Genomic DNA, 17,519 nt, shown 5'->3' with positions numbered 1-17,519 from the left:
AAATATAACAAATATAATTGATGTTTCCATAAAAGGGTGAAAAGAAAGTGCCCAAGTAATAATGACCATCCAAATAAGAGAGAGAAAGGATATATTAAAAATCACTGAAAAGTATAGCATCCTGTCTGAGCTGCCTCCTCAACTTGATACTCACTGTTATACAAGTTGAATCCATCATAGGGTTACCACTTTGAAAGGTCAACCTGAGAGTCTGTACTTCTGATATTATGACTGATCAGCCCCTACCAGTATGTCTACCTTTCAAAAATACTCAGAGAGTAGTCACAAGTACCTCAAAGCAAAAATGTGGATTGTCAGCCTAATAAGAAAAACAATGCAACATTACTTGCCCTCCCTTCATTCCTCCTCCTATCTCATCTCCTGCAACAAAGTAATATATTAGAAAAATAGGCACAAATTTAGAATACTGAATGAGCCATACACATAGGAAAAACATGTAATCAAAGCAAATCACACCTTGAGTATTATAGGGCCCTAAAATCCTGTCTATTCTTGTGGTATGCTTTTAGTCTTTTCCTCTGGATAAAGTATTTTAGCTTGCCTTCCAAGGTCTGATCCTCTCTACAGCTTAAATCCCAAGTGTATAGACGATTCTCTGCTGTCAAGGCTCAATTCCTTGGAGCCACATTTACTGAATTACTGTCTTTCTCATGCTTTCTGCTCCCTACTGAATGGCAACCTCTCTTTCCCAGCAAATAAAAATTCTGTAAAAATATATGGACAATTCTGAGGAAGAAAAGGAGAAAGAAATTTACTCCCTTATTTTGGTAGAGTTGCAAGGACCACATTCCATAAAACTGATTCCTACTCTTTATTGTTCCTCTAATAACTATCAACTTGCTTTTTAAGGGCCACTAGAATTGTGGACAATACTTTAAAAGGCAATGACAAGCTGCCCCTTCAATTCCATCAAGGAAATTTCTTCACACTTCATAAATAGATAATGTCTTTTCACTTTGTTGAACACATTAATGCCTCATCCTCTCTGTCATTTACTCTTTACCTTGTATGATTATATCAACTGGGCTGTTAAAAAAATACAACTACAGAGAGAGAGACAGAAAGACTCACAGAGAGAGACAGAGAGGCTGAAAGAGACAGACAGAGAGACAGAGAGAGACAGAGACAGGAACAGAGACAGAGAGACACACAAAGAGAAAGTTTTTTTTTTTCCTTAGCAAAGAGAGGAACAGTTGGAACAGTTAGCTTTACCACCTGGTTCATTTTGCTATTACAAATAACAATAGATATTTTAAAGTCTTTACTAAATCAGAATTTTTATTAAAACAACATTCAGAAGAAAAATGTATATTGTCACTTTTAAAAATTGTCTGTTATATAACATTTTAATTTCATTTCAATAAAGATTTGTTTAATAAACATGTGTTAACTACAAAATTTGTACTAACTACTGTGCTTGGCATTTTGATAGAAATGACAGTGAGCAAGATATTGTCCCATATCACAAAAGGCTTACAATTTAATAGAGAAGATAAACAATATTTATAAGTAAATGTAATAGAATATGAATATAAAACATAAGTTTTTATGTTTTATGTAATCTCTTAAGTGAGATTACAAAGAACTCTCACAGATCTAAATTCTAAAATTTAGGATAAAAATTAGGAAAATGAATAGGGATGTCACCTAGTTTAATACTGTTATTTTACAAATGAAAAAAGCGAGTCCTAGAGAAGGAAAGTGAGCCCCTCACAGTCACACAGGATTAAGCAACAGACCAGAATTTAAAGCCAGGTTTTCTAACTCCAAATCCAAGATTATTGTTATTTTATCATTTGAAGAGAGAACAACCTGGTCCCAGTGCATATGAATAATGAATCCTATGAGTCAGTTGCATTTATTCAAATTTATACTATTTAAAGTTATAAATACATTAAATAAGGTATTGGTTTCAGCCCAGAAATATGCAGTACAAATTTGAATACTGAGACCACTTCACAAGATTCATTATTTGTACTATACAGGACCTAATTGTAATTGTGTCTAGTCTCCCTGGTTAATGGTTATGAGGCTTTAACCCATGTCATCTCACATTCTTAAAGCAATTTCATCTCTAAAGGCAACCACTTATATTTGAATGTAAGTAGAGCAGATGGGTTGATAGAACCTATTATCCCATGCCATTGGCTAAAGGTAAAAGTGGTAATTAAAGGAGAATAGGGATTATGGGGCAAAGATAGGCAGGCCAACAATGATAATAAGTCAGGGATTTAGAAAAAAATAGTACTTATCTCAAATGTGGCAAAGGCTCAGAGCCAGGACATCAGCTGTTAGACCAGTGATGAAGAATACCAAATGGGATAATAGCTAAGCCTAAGAGCTGTGACCATCTGACTATGTTGTACAGACATTCAACATAAAGCACTATGTCTGAGAGAAAGACATCTTCCCTGAGGTAATAGCTTCACTTAATAACAGTACCTCCTCTATTTACATCATTAATTGGTAGTTGTAGTCTTGTGTTCTATTCCATTCTATTTTAGAGGGTTGGGAGTGGGATGGTAGGAATAGAAATCATGCCTCTGGAGATGGATAAGAAAGGAAACTCTTTTCTAACAAAAGCTCATTTTTGTGATTTACTAGATATGTTTTCTAGTTAAATGACTATTACCTGTTAATTGTGGTACTGATGATGCTTGTTATTGGTTATTGCTAGAAATAAGCAAATTCAGATGAGGATAAACCCTAGTTAAGCTGATTTTAATAGAAAAATCTGCCAAAAGTAGAAGAGCCAGGAAACTCACTATATACTCGGGTTATTTGAATAAGGACCAAGTGAGACTAACAAAAAGAGTACAATAAATATAACAGGAAATAACATCATAAGAAATTCTCCAATGTTATTTCTCACCTTGAAACTCCACAATACAAAAGCTTTGTTTACCTTCCAAGGGAATATCTATTCAGAGTCCAAAATTGATTTCGAAAATTGAAAAACTACCTGGAATCTCAAGTGTCATTTCCTATAGTAAAGATGCTAAATCTTCAAAAAGAGATTTCCAAAGCAGATCTACAGAAGTAATACTCCTATAGTTTCAATTATCATCAAAATCTGTGTGTTTTTCATAAGTTCAAGAATCCTAACGTGGGCCCAATTTTATCTTAAGAACAATAATAATCTAATTGAAAATACTAAAATATAAAAGCTCAGTTTTTTTATACATAGAATATTAATCTAGATTCCTTGGGCATTCCCATAGTCTGTAATTCCTAGATGAAGGAATTTAGGCATGACAAGAATGCTTCCCTTGCCATCTGCCTTCTGCTAAACCATAAGGACCATCATGGCATTGCATCTAACCTTTGGATTTTTCTGTATGACACTTTTTCTATTAAAATGTTAATAGTAATACTCAGTAAACATCACATATTTACTATGTGCCAGGCACTGGACTAAATATCATGGATATAAGAATGAAAAAAGATAGCCCCTGCTCCCAAAGAGACTAGACCCTAGTGAGGGAAGAAAACACAAAAAAGTAAGCTAAAAAGGCAAGAGAGGTACCCCCAGAAAAGCATAGTGAAGAAATTAGGGAAATCTCAGAATCCAGCCAGGTGAGAAATGAAATGTTTGAGTTGAGCTTCTCTTCTTAAATAGGGATTTTTAGAGTCCATGGCTCTACTCTCTAATAAGAGATAAAGAAAATAGTGATAAGATAGAACCATGACTGATAGTAACTTGCAGGATGATGAGGTTTTCAGAAAAAATGAGTTACATCATAGAGAAGTCAAAAAAGTCCCAGAGTGAGAAGTGAGGAGGAATGTGGGCTCACTGAGAAAAGAGATTGCCTCCATTTTTTTAATATCCCCATACTGAGCACAATGTAAGACACACAGTAATCCTTAATAATTTTTATTACCCCATTTAATTATCATCCTAGTACTTAAAAGCTGTGTAAAGATATTAATATTCTGAGCCAAAGGCATGGATCTCTCAGTTATACTTTTTGAATCAAAAATTCAAATTTAGGAAAGAGCTAAAGAGCTAAACAGAAAGTGCACTCCCAATAAAGAGAGAAAAAAATTCTGAGGGAAGCAAAAAAAAATATAATAAAATTTGCAAAAGTGACAACTTTGTATCCACTCAGTAGAAGTCATAATACAATACAATAATGTTGCAAAAGGACTTGGCTAAGAAAAAAAAAAACTAGTTGAATCATAAACAACCATTTCAAGGGCCTAAATGTCACCTAGGCCAAGTCAGTAATTTACTTGATGCTGCTTAAAAATGGTGCTGAAAATTTACTGGCCCCAGTAAATTTTTTAGGATTTTTACCTTTAGAGAGATAGGCAGAAGAGTAAGAAATTTGCTTTCTGATATTGACTCTGTCACTTTAACTTCTGTGGAGGTCAGTTTATTCAGTTGTAAAATGAGTGGACTGTATCTCTCAGTTCCTTTCCATTACTGACATTCTATGGTACTAATAATCTAAGTGATGATATTCCAGAATTACAGAAAAAGGTTAAGTAAAATTGATAGCCAAAGTCAAAGACATATTCTGAACATTTTTAAAAATCAACAATGAAATCTGCAAGATTGCTATCTAATGCTACTTTTAAAATTTATTAGAACAAATAGGCTATTTTTGAAAGCTAATTCTGTGACTCAGTAAGACATATGTTAATATAAATTAAATATCTTTCAACTACATGTCAGTCTTTACAATTTTCTGACTCAATCCACATACAAAGTGGTCATATATCTAAAATTATCTTGTTTCTTTTTTAAAAAAATATTGCTGAGGCAGAGCCGAGATGGCAGAGCAAAAGCTTCACTTGAGCTCTCTTCCAAATTCCTGTATCATTAAATAATGACTAAACAAATTCTAGGCAGGCAGAACCCACAAAAAGACAGAATGAAACAATTTTTCACGCCAAGACAATTTAGAAGATCAGTAGGAAAGGTCTGTTGCATTAGAGTGAAAAAGAAATGCAGTCCAGTTAAGGCCGCATCAATATGAACTGGACCCCAACAAACCAGGAGCAATTCTTGGGATGACTGAATCAATGGCAGCATGGTGGTATCCAGATCTTTCAGTCTACTGATGGTAAGGGGATCAGACAGTGGTCAGAAGGAGATTTATGCGGTTGCTTTGCTAGCCCCGGGGACTCTGTTGCATTGCCTAAATTTGGATCTGGGTTACAGATGGTCTTATTCTCAATTGGAGGAGGAACACAAAGCACAGCAGTTTTTGAAGCTTCAGTGGAGGAGAGACCCTGGTCACAGTTCCAAGCTTTGTAATTGTAATCACTCACAAGCTAGTGCACAAACAGTGAAGGAGAGTAGTAAACACACTTCTCCCTACATCATACCACCTTGGAAGAGCCAAAAACTTACAGGTCTACTGAATTTTTTCAAAAATCAACTACATACAAAAAAAATTTGAAATTTGGAACAGTACTTCATTCACTTGGGAAGCAGAGCAACTTTAGCATAGAGTTAAAAGTCAAAAACTAGGCTAAAACATGAGCAAACGAGAAAAAATTCTAAACATAGAAAAATACTATAGTAACAAGGAAGATTAAAACATACATTCAGGAGAAGACAACAAAGTCAAAATCCTTGCATTGAAAGCCTCATCAAAAAATATGAATTGATTTTAAGCCACGAAAGAACTCAATAAGGTGGTAAATGTCAACTAAGATAGATAAAGGAAAAATTAAGAGGAGAAATGTGAGTGATGCAAGAAAATAACACCTTTAAAAAAATAGGGCAAATGATAAAAGAGGCTAAAAAATCCAATGAAGAGAAGAATGCCTTGATAAGCAGAATTGGCCAAATGGAAAAAGAGGCACAAAATTCAATGAAAAGATGTACACTTTAAAAAGCAGAAGTGGCCAAATAATGGAAGAGAAAGTATAAAAGCTCACTGAGGAAAATAATTTACCAAAGTTAAAATTGGGTAAATGGAAGGCAATGACTTTATTGGATATCAAATAACAATCAAACAGAATCAAAAGAATGAAGAAATGCAAGAATATGTTAAATAGCTCATTGGGAAATAGACCCAGGAAAAATAATTTAAGAATTATTGAACTACCTCAAAATCATGATTAAAAAAAAGTGTCTTCATCTTTCAAGAAATTATAAAGGAAAACTACCCTTATACTCTAGAACCAGAGGATAAAATAAAAATTCAAAGAACCTACCAATCATTTCCTGAGATTCCAAAATGAAAACTCCCAAAAATATTATAGCCAAATTCAAGACTTCCCAGGTCAAGGAGAAAATACTTCAAGCAGTCAAAAAGAAAGAATTCAAATATCATGCAGCCACAGTCATGATGACACAAGATTTAGCAGCTTCTACACTAAAGGATCAGAAGATTTGAAGTATGATATCCTGTGGAAGAGGCATAAGAACTAGTTTTATAAGCAAGAATTACCTACCCAGAAAAACTGAGTGTAATCCTTGTATAGGTCTTTCAGTTATTCTCTATAAAAAAGACCAGAGATGAATAGAAAATTTGTCTTTGAAATACAAGATTCAAGAAAAGCCTAAAAAGGACAATAGAAAAGAGGAAATTACACAGGATTAGATACAGTTAAAATGTTTCTATTCCTACATGAGAAAATGTTGTGTATAACTCCTGAAAATTGTCTTATATTAGAGCAAATTAGAAGAAGTATACACAGACAAAAAGCAGTAGTATGAGTTGAATATGATGGTATAATTATCTTTTTTTCAAAAAATTAAGGGATAAGAAAGAAGAATATACTGAGATAAGAGAAAAGGGAGAGGAAGAAAGAGACAAATGATCTGACAAAAGAGGCCTGAAAAAGATTTTATAGAGGATGGGAAATGGGGTGGGGGGGGGGAGGGACATTAAATTTACTCCCATTTGAATTGGCTCAAAGAGTGAATAATGTACACACTCGGGTATAGAAATTTCTTACTATACAGAAAAGGAAGAGAAAGAGAAAAGAGAACTAAGGCAAAATAAAATAAGCAGAACCAAGAGAACATTATACACAATAACTGTAATATTGTATGATAATCTACTGTGAACAACTTGGCTATGCTCAGCAATACAATCCAAGACAATTCTGTAGATCTTATGATGAAATATGCTGTCCATATCCAGAGAAAAAAAACTTGTAGAACCTATATTTAGAGTAAAGATACTTTTTTCTTTATTTTTCTTAGCTTTTTTGTGTATTTCTTTCCCAAAATGATTTACATAGAAATGTGTTTTGCATGACTATATATGTATAATCTATGTCAAGAGAGGAGGGTAAAAGAGAGAATGTGAGCTCAAAAGTTGAAAAAAAGAATGTTAGGGGCAGCTAGATGGCACAGTGGATAGATTGCTGGCCCTGAAGTCAGGAGGATTTGAGTTCAAATATGACCTCAGATACTTAACACTTCCTAGCTATGTGACCCTGGGCAAGTCACTTAACCCAAATTGCCTCAGCAAAAAAGAAGTATAATGATTTTCTTCTCTCAGAACATAATGAGATCATTTTAAATTGTGCCATGTGTATTTTCATATTCATGAAATGAGAGAAGTAAGAGGAAGCCATTAATAATCTCAGTGATTCCTATTAAAATCTATCTCTCCAAGTCCATCATGTTAACAATGACAAAATTCTGGAAAGCTACTGGCATTCTTATGCTCTATTCTAGTTTTTTATCATTTCTACTGATAATTTGATTGACAATGAATAAGGGAAGACTGGACATTTTGTATTTTCTAAACTATGAGGAATTTAACTATAAGGGCACATTAATTTTAGGATTCACAAAACATTTTATTTGGGAAAACATTTTAAAAGTTAGAATACTCTTTGTATTAAAGAGACAAAATTTACTTTAGTAAATTTTGCAGAAGTTTGTTTTTTCCCCCAAAAAAAGGAAAAAAGTAGAGGCTGTATAATAGGAAATTTACCAAAAAAAGAGAAAGTGGTAGATTTTGTAGTTCAGAGACCTTAGAAATCATCAAATCCAACTTTCCTTTTTTACAAAGAGATTGAGTAACTTGTTCCAGCTCACAAAGATTAATCAGGTTCTGAGTCCAGGTACTTAAGTCCAAATTCAGCATACTTTTTGCTATTGTATCAATCTACTATCAAGGCTTTATTGTTTTTAGAGCACTCTAATTCTAATTGGAAGACCAAATATACAGCTAACAAACAATATGAGAACTATTTCAAGGTCAATATTAAGGGCAAAACCTTGATTAAACTGAAACTCTAAGTATTGAGGAAGACACCAAGTTAAAGGCATGCTTCAAGTGACATGAAATTAATAAAAGAAAGGTTTCTAGAAGACACAATTGTGTTGTTGGGTTAGATCTAACAGACATTATTGAAGAAATCTGTAAGTTTTGGAATCAGTTCAAAGGACATTAAACCTAAAGTCTCTATAGCTCTTTGGAAGGAAGAAATCTCATAAATACAAAATAATATATACATAGCAAAAAATCACAGTTGGTATTGAGCTATAAATTAACTTCAGTGCTATGAGTTTTTTGGGTGACTCAGTTGAGTTTAACCTTTCCTGTAACCCTATAAATGCCAAAAATGATTTAAAAGAAAACAAAAATGCAAATCTTTTGAAAGAATAGTTTACCTCTAAGCTACAAACACAGACACAGACAGACAGACAGACACACACACACACACACATCTTCTAAGATGGAACTCAAAAAACCACTCTCTTGAAAGAAGAGTTTACAACTAAAAGAAACTACCCAAAAAATTTTTCATTATATGTAGCATGGAGTTAGCTCCTTTCTATCAAAGGATGGCTAAGAAATAATCTCAAAAATTGATGTCCATAGATGAAAATGAAGATATCACACTTTCATATCATTTAAGCAGTTTTCATTTTATTTTTGATTCCATCCTCCTTCTCCCTGTCTTATCCCCCCTGGGCCATATATGTCTTACTTCAGTGAAGATTTAATAGGTAGTCACAATTCTACAGCTGGACATCCCACAAAGCAATATTCTTCCTGATAAATTTCAGTCATTTTTGACCCTCAGCTTGCCATGGAGAGCCATATCAGCCATATTGATAAGACCTCAAATTACCATCTCAGGAGCATAACAAGGTTAAGACGATTGCTGTCTCAGCAAGATGCTGAGCCTTTGATTCATGCCTTTATAACAACAAGGTTGGATTACTACAATTTGCTGTTGGCACCCATCCCAGAATGCTCAGTATGTCAGCCTGACTTTGTACAGGATGCAGCAGTAGGGGTGTTCAACAACTAATACAAAAATTCCTCCACATATCACATCAGTACTAGGAACATTACAATGAAATATGAAATTGACTTGGAAAATCATACTTATAAGTATTTGTTTTGAGCCCTGTGAAGAATGATGGACTCTTTATTTTTGTAAAGAACACTTTCATTTATCTTAGAAATTAGCTCTTTCATCTGTGCATGTATAGATGAGTTGTTGATCTTTATAAGTGGTTAAAAACAACACTATACAATATAACCCAATATCGTTGTGACCTCTAACAGCTTTAGCTAAAGGTTCAATCTCACTTCAGTTTAGAAAAATAAACTATCAAACAACTTTAAAACCAGAGTCATCAGAGAAAAATTACATAACATCAAAATATTAAATCAACTCAAATTAGTTTGTATGTTATGTTTAAATTATAACAAATACCCTGTTTGAATGAATTAACCATCAGAACAGTTGATCGTATCACTTACATGCAGCTAGTTCATGCCCAAAGATTCACCATTATTGGAAATGAAGAGGTCACTTTAGAGTCAACTTTAAAACTTAAATATATGAGAATTTTGTGCACAGCTCATTTTAGTACATCACTAAGAAAATCTCAAGAAGATAAATCAATTCATATGTAATATAAGCTCCCCAAATCTCAATGTCCAATTCTTGATTTTTGTGTTATTCTGACTTATTATCCGCTGAATTAGAATAGAATTTCTCCCCAAACTACTTTTCTTCCTTTATTAGAGGATTTGTAAAAGACTTCCCATCTGACTTAAGTACAGAGATGCTTGCTTCTATTAAACTTCACAGATGGATAAAGTAGAAAGCTGCCTGCACAAAATGATAGAATCTCTACTCACAATCCCTATTACTTTTACTAAATTCCATCACAAGAATTATTTTTGCAAGAGTTACACCACATAACATTGGTATCAGAATTATAGGGTTAACCAGTCTATGAATAGCTGTCATTAAATTTCCGTCTCCTCTTTTTCTTTCAAAAGTTTCAACTTTTTCCTCTTGCCTCAAATCCTTTTTCTCTAGATATCTTCCAACTCTCTAATTAATCCCTCAGTTCTATTGGAAAATACTTCCTCAAATTCCTCTCCTTCAACCCTCTCACTCCTCAACCTTTCTCAATCAATCCTCCTATTAACAAGTTAATGACCTACTCCCTTAGAGTTTACTCAATGCTCAACTTTTCTTTCTATAGATTTTTGAAAGAGACTAGTTTTTTTTTATATTTTTCTTAATTTCCCTGACTTTTTCAAAAATACATAGGAAGTTTTCTTTATTCCAAATAATAAAAAAACTAACTGCTTCCTATTCAAGACACTGCCATCAAGCTAGTCTTTGACTCATAAGGTGTTTTGTTTTTGTTTTTGTTTTTGAGATTATTCTATAAAATAAATAATAATAGTAAAATGTCAGACAGTCACCCTTTTAATCCCAACTGGAAATATCAAAGAACAGCTGTTGTGGTGATATTTTGGCACATGGATTTTCTATCCCAGTTGGAGATCTTACATGAAAAAAAATTAATCTAAGCTTTTCAGAAGCTAAATAAAGTTTCCATTCAGCTCTATTATCGAAAAAAAAAAACTGATCCACAGTTCAGCATATGTTGGAAAGGAATGAAATAATTGTTTCTCATCTATTCATTCAAGCATTTGTTGAACTGTACTGGGGGCAACTAAGCTGACTCTAACATTGGCAAACCAATATGTGTGATCTACCTGAAGGAGAGGAAAAAAAAAAACACAAGGTCATATTTACCCATGAAATATCCCTCCTCCCCCAGTGTAAAATTTTAACCATTAGAATCATTTCCAGACCAATCATGTATTCTTTCCTCTCCACGCTAACCATCTGATTCTTCTGAATGTTCTTTCTAGGGCTATCTCCCACCCCCACCTCCAATTCCATACAGAGTTCCCAACTTTTCAACTTTAACATAAAAATTTTATGTGTTTCCTTCCCTCATCAGAATGCAAATTCCTTGAATGTGGTAATTATCTTTCTGCTTGTATTTGTATTACCAGTCCTTAGCACAGAATCTGGCATATAGTTAGGGATTAATATATGCTTCTTGATTATCTCAATCTCCTTCCATCTGTCCAACAGCTATGAATATATATATATATATATATATATATATATATATATATTCTCTTATATGTGTTGTTTTCACATTAGAATGTGAGCTTTTTGAAAGCAAGGATTATCTGTTTTCCCTTTGTATTCCCAGCATTTAGCACAATGCTTAGCACATAGCAAGTATCTAAAAATATAGTTTTATTCCATTCCCTTGCAGGAGGATACATCCCAGGCTTCTCTACAAGGCTCTTGTCTTCCCCGTCTATCTCAGGCAATTACTTCTATATGAATGCTACCCACCCAGTCTCTCTTCTGAACTCTATTCCTTGTCCAGCTCATTTTACAGATAAGGAAACTGAGGCAAGCAGGATCAAACAAATAGTAAGTGTCTGAGGTCAGATATGAACTAGGCAAGATGAGTGTCACTGATTTCAGTCCTGCCTCTCTAAAACTGAATTCCCCATAATAGCAGTTGTGGTTGTTGTTCAATTATTTCAGTCATGTCTGATGCTTTGTGATCCCTTTTGGAGTCTTTTTTAGTCAAAGATACTAGAATGGTTTTCCATTTCTTTTTTCTGCTCATTTTACAGATGAAGAAACTGAAGCAAACAAAGTTAAATTTGTCTGGGATCCCACAACTAATAAATGTCTGAGGCTAGATTTGTACTAGCCAAGATAAGTGTTCCTTCCAGGGATAAGAAACTTGCATCTAGGATAAAAGATGAACTACTCTGTTTTGCTTTTAAAGTCCTTCACTGATTCTAACCATTCTAAATTTTTCTAAACTGGTTCCTTTGCTGTTCTTCACATATAGCATTCTGTCTGCCATATCTATGTTTTTGCAAAGGATATTCCTTATGCCAGAAACAAAATCTTGCCTCTTTCCTTTGAATCCCAGTTTGCTTTTAAGTTCATCCTAAGGGAATGTCTGTCCTAATATCCCAACTGCTAGTGCCTTTTCTCTAGAAATTACTTAATGGGAGTGGGGGTGGAAGAAAAGTACAGGGGAAGTAAGGAATTCCTATTAATTAATGTACTCACAGTGGGGCCAAATACCTCAGATGTGGAATTTAGAGAACTAATCAATCAATAGGCTCCAAATATAATCACATTCCATTTGAACATTGAGGAATTTTCCTACAATTTCATCACAGTATATGAATGAGCATTTTAATATATTTGAGTTACAGGTTTAGGTTACTAGAAAAATTGCACTATAGAGAGTACTTCCAGTGATTGCTTGAAAGAATCCAGAAGTTTGCTGAGCCAGCTCAAAATAGCTTTTGAAAGCCCATTGTTAAATTTCCAGTGTGAGTACTTAATTGGAAATCAGAACATGCTATAGATAGTTTATTATTTATTATCTAAACTTAAGAAATTGATGGAGAAAATGTTTAAAATACAGATTAAACTTAAAAGTGTGCTATATGTGTGTATGTTTTCCCCAAAGAGATACTTGTAAAAAAAAAATTTCCCAGCACACCCCTAAAAAAATCAAATATGGCCCCTGGGCTATGAATAAAAACATTAAGTTATTTGAGGAATTAATTGAGGATGAAAGAGTTCCAGTTTGAAGTTAATCAATTTGAAAATTGAAAATAAAAATGGAGGAAAATCAAGGCCTCTGAGAGAAAGTTGTTCTTAATTAAGAAAATGGAACTTTTGAACTATCTCTTCTTTAATCCCATCTGCAAATGATTATGTTACCAAAAAACCTAAGCCAGTAGAAAACAATGCATTTAGTAAGGAGGAGACAGACTGACCAGAGTTGGATGTGACAGGACAATCATTCAAGGGGAAGAATAGGATATACCCATTTCCTAAGGTGACCTGTCATTATTAGCTGTCAAGAAGAGCTAGAAGGGATCGTAGAGAACCATTTAGTCCAATCTTTTAATTCTAAAATGAGGAATATAAGGCTCAAGGAAATTAATTTGCCTATGGCCATTTAGGAAATAGTAAATATAGAACTTGAATCCCGATTCTCTAACCCCAGAGCCCATAATCTTCCATCTGTAACATTATGTTCCCCCCCCCAAATCCTGCTGCCAATGAGAATCAAGAGCTAGAAATTCTGAAGAAATGAGTATTGAATGAATTTCATTTTTAGCAAGGTAAAGATTTTATTTGCAAGAGTAGTCACATAGTAAGTTTAATTATAGAGGGAAGAAGTAGTCTGGGGGGAAAAGTGTTGGGTTTTTGGTCTCCCCATTTTTTAATCCTACAGACTATCTATTCTCTGTATATGTCACTGATGTCCCTATTCTCTTGCTTTTCTTTTCTCTTACAACTTTGCCCATATCTAGATCTTCTATGTCTGGAAGGTTCTAAAGTAGAAATGTACAGCTTCCTAGTTGAATAGTGTAACCTATTTGGTTATCATAGGGGCTGAAAATCAATCAGACTTGACTTTTCTCCTTGTAAATGAACTGTATAGGGTGGTTCAGAAGTAGCCAAGACTTTTTCCCCACAGTAGCCAGAAGTAGATTCCACAAACCCAGCAGAATTTACCTAAAATGCCCTCAAGAAAAGTGCTAGATTATCACTGACTTCCCCTTCATGCCAATACTTAAAGAACTCTGTGCTCAAATATACCCTTGAAACATCCTTTGTTAAATCAATTCCCTGCCCCTTCCCAGAAATGTTACAACTTAAAAATAAAATAAAAAATAAAGCTTTTTAGTCTTCTTTTTTAAAGGAATCCATGTCAATTGTTCCACTAAGGAAATTTGGGGGAAAATACTTTCAAACACAGCTCTGAACCCTCTATACATACAAATGTTGGGAAAAACTATAGGTCACGGAGCTATAATAAATCTTTTTACACTTTGGCTTTATTGTCTTGTATTTATAGTTATATTTTGATAGGCACAATGCCTTGCAAATAGAAGGCACTTAATAAATGCCCACTGACAATGATTGAATTAAAGATATCAATTCCTCAATAATACTATTAAATTCCTTGATGTAGGAGATTTTTCAGATATTTTTCTTTCACTACATCTAGCTAGGTGATGTGCACTCAATAAATATTGATTTGGTTCGATTGTAATTACTTTTACTGAATTAATTTATTTGGCTTGCAATTTAACAAAAAGTATTTGAAAGCATGACAGAGTGTGTATAGTGAAATATATGTAGAAAACTCAGTCCTAGATATTGTGTTTTCTCCTTTACTCACATCATAGCCAGCAAACAAGGTGACCTAGAGCCATTCATATAATTCAGAATTACCTAAGTCTTCACTCTTTTCAAAAGCCACAGGACAATCACTGTCCTTCCCTTAATTTGCTGAGTAACTTTTTTTTTGGCAAACTGCTTTTCATTTCTCTACCTCCCTTTTACCCCTTAGAAATGGAATTACTGAGCCCCAATCTACATCAAAGGCAAGTCTGGGAAATGCATGAAATAAATCTGCAAAGAACCCCAAGTCCTGTTAAAGCATCCTCTGCATCAATAAAATAGTCCATTAATTAAATGACTTCTGTGGTGGCACCTCAATGAAACAGAAAGAATTCACTTTGTACTAATTTCTTTTGATTTTTTTTTAATTTAGAAAATTAAAGTGTCATTTGAAAATCCTATCATTTGTCTACCCTCAAGAACAAATTGGGGAGTGGAGTATGAGGGGAGGAGGTTATATTTCAACAAATAATAAGTCTGGCTGAGAAAAAAGGAGACAGGCCTTACCACAGCTCACAGAGTCCTTGGTACTTCTCTAGGGCCAGAAATGTGTCCTTCTTATGGTCTGTCATTCCTTTTTTAGTAATAAGACATCGATAAGAAAACATGTGTAAATAATGATTTTAAATGCAAATTTATTTTAAATGTGACTTTCCTAAGAGAAATATAAACCACATATAAATATGAAATTACATACACCTAAAGCAGACAAAGATTTTACCACTCTCGGTGATATTAATAACCTTTCTAAACTCATTTGTCAATGAATGACAAATTCCTACCCAGCCAGACCCTTCCTCTCCCAGTGATCCTGAACTTCAAGGCTTTTATACAAAACTTGTTCTCTATCCTACTCCACTCCCTTATTTTCATTCCAATGTCCCACTCTAAAGCTACCTTCCCTTTCCATTGCACTCTCCAGAATATATGATCTGAGGCAACCAATCTGATTCCAGTTTGAACTTTCCCTTTCCATTCCTTCCATCTTCTACCTCTCTAAGACTTGATTCCTGATTACAAAGCCTTCCTAGGTTCCTCTCCAGCTTGGCTGCATATTTCCCTCCTCTTCTTTTCCCTTACCCCAATTTACTTGTTGAGGTAGGAAAATCCTTATTCCCTTTTGCCAATTCCAGATTTTCTCCCTACCCCTATCATTCAGTAATCTCTCCTACTTTGAGGTTCCAGCAATCCATATCTACTATGCAATCAAAATCCTTACATCTCCCTATTGCCTATAGACTCTAGAACAGTTTTCTTTTTTCCTTAATGAGTTTAGGACATGGCTCACAGTCTTTTCCTCCTTTCCACCTCCTGCCCTCATACTAGAAGATATATAGAGATTATCTCTCAAGTACTATTACCTCCCACTTCTCAACTTGCTCATTCCCCCTAACCCAATCCTCTAACCCATATCAACCACATATAAAGATGACCAAGGGATCTTGCCATCACCCACAAATATTCCATTTCTATATTTATGAACTTTAAAATGCTTCTATGTGATTCGGTCTTTATAATTTCACTTTTTCCTGTCTTGAAGCCCTAAAAATCCATTTTTGCTTTCATTTAGGTTTTCAATCCCTTGACCTCTTAATTCTTTCCCAAGCCATCACTGTTGCACTAACCAATCTCTCTTTTCTCTATCGTCATCACATTAGCAAACTCTATGCTGTTCTCTTGAATCCCTTATTCCATTATCCTAAACCCAATATTGTTCTTCCAAGCCTTGTATTACTATTAACATTCACTACCTTCACTCCTATACTGACAAAGATCAAAAACATCATAAAAACATGCAGATTAAGTCCCCTACACACTTATGGTACATAATCTCAGTGGACCCTCATTGTGGCAAGGCATTCTCTTCATATCTCCCTATTTGATTCACTATTCCGCTAACCACAACAGCTTTCCTAATTCATTCTCTCTGTCTTTCCATTCTCATGCCAAAAGCAAAAAAGTCAGTCCTTGACAGATGAACAAGTTGTGGTATATGTGGTATATGATGTGGTATATGTGGTATATGTGGAATACTACTGTGCTAAAAATATGATGAGCTCCTTGATTCTAGGCATTTTTCAATGGATATTCCCCATTCATAGACCTCTCCCTTTTCGTTGCCAACTGATAGCTTCCCTGGTTTCCTTCAAAACCCTATCTTCTACAGAAAGCTTTTCCTAATACTGCTTAATTTGAATATTGTCTTTCAGTTGATTATGTCCAATTTATCAGGTATATAGCTTGTTTGAATATAATTTTTACATGGTTCTTTCCCCTTCTCTCCTTACACTATGAACTCCTTGAGGGCAAGGACTGACTTTTTTGCTTTTCTTTATATCCTCAGAATTTAGTACAGCACCTGACACATAGTCAGAGCTTAATTTTTAATGCTAATTGTTAATGTTAATTGACAAACCAACTAACCAAACTTTCATCCTAGTTGTCTTTTATTGCTGTTGTTCTGCTATCAAACAGTCTTAAACACTCTGGTTTCTCTTTGCTTCCCCCTCCCCCAGGGAATTTATAAATAATTTAGACTCCCTTAGGATCCCAAAGGATGCTGCTAATTGGGGCTCATAACAATGACGAACTTTAAATTGAAGGGACAAAGTGGTGTAGATTACATCAGAGGTACCCTATGGGCAGTAAAAGCCCTTTGATTCATGGAAGGGCTGAGGAGGAAGAAGAAAGGAAGGGGATTAGGATTTGTATAGCTCATATTTTGTACTGAGAACTGTTAAACACTTTAGAAATATTATCTTATTTGGTCTTCAGAATAAAGTTAAGAAGTAGGTAATATTATGGTCCCCATTTTACAGTTGAGGAAATAAGCAAATAGAGGTTAAGAAATTTATACAGCTAGGGAATATCTGTGACTGTATTTGAACTAAGGTCATTTTTATTCTTAGTTCTCTACTCTATTCACTGCATCACCAGCTGCCTCAATAATTTATGCATTGTCAAAATGCTTTACTGGATACCATTGAATATTTTAG

This window comes from Sarcophilus harrisii, chromosome 5 (genome assembly GCF_902635505.1).
Source record: "Sarcophilus harrisii chromosome 5, mSarHar1.11, whole genome shotgun sequence".
Lineage (NCBI taxonomy): Eukaryota > Metazoa > Chordata > Mammalia > Dasyuromorphia > Dasyuridae > Sarcophilus > Sarcophilus harrisii.
The sequence above is the reverse complement of the archived record's forward strand: the minus strand, read 5'-3'. Positions refer to the sequence as shown.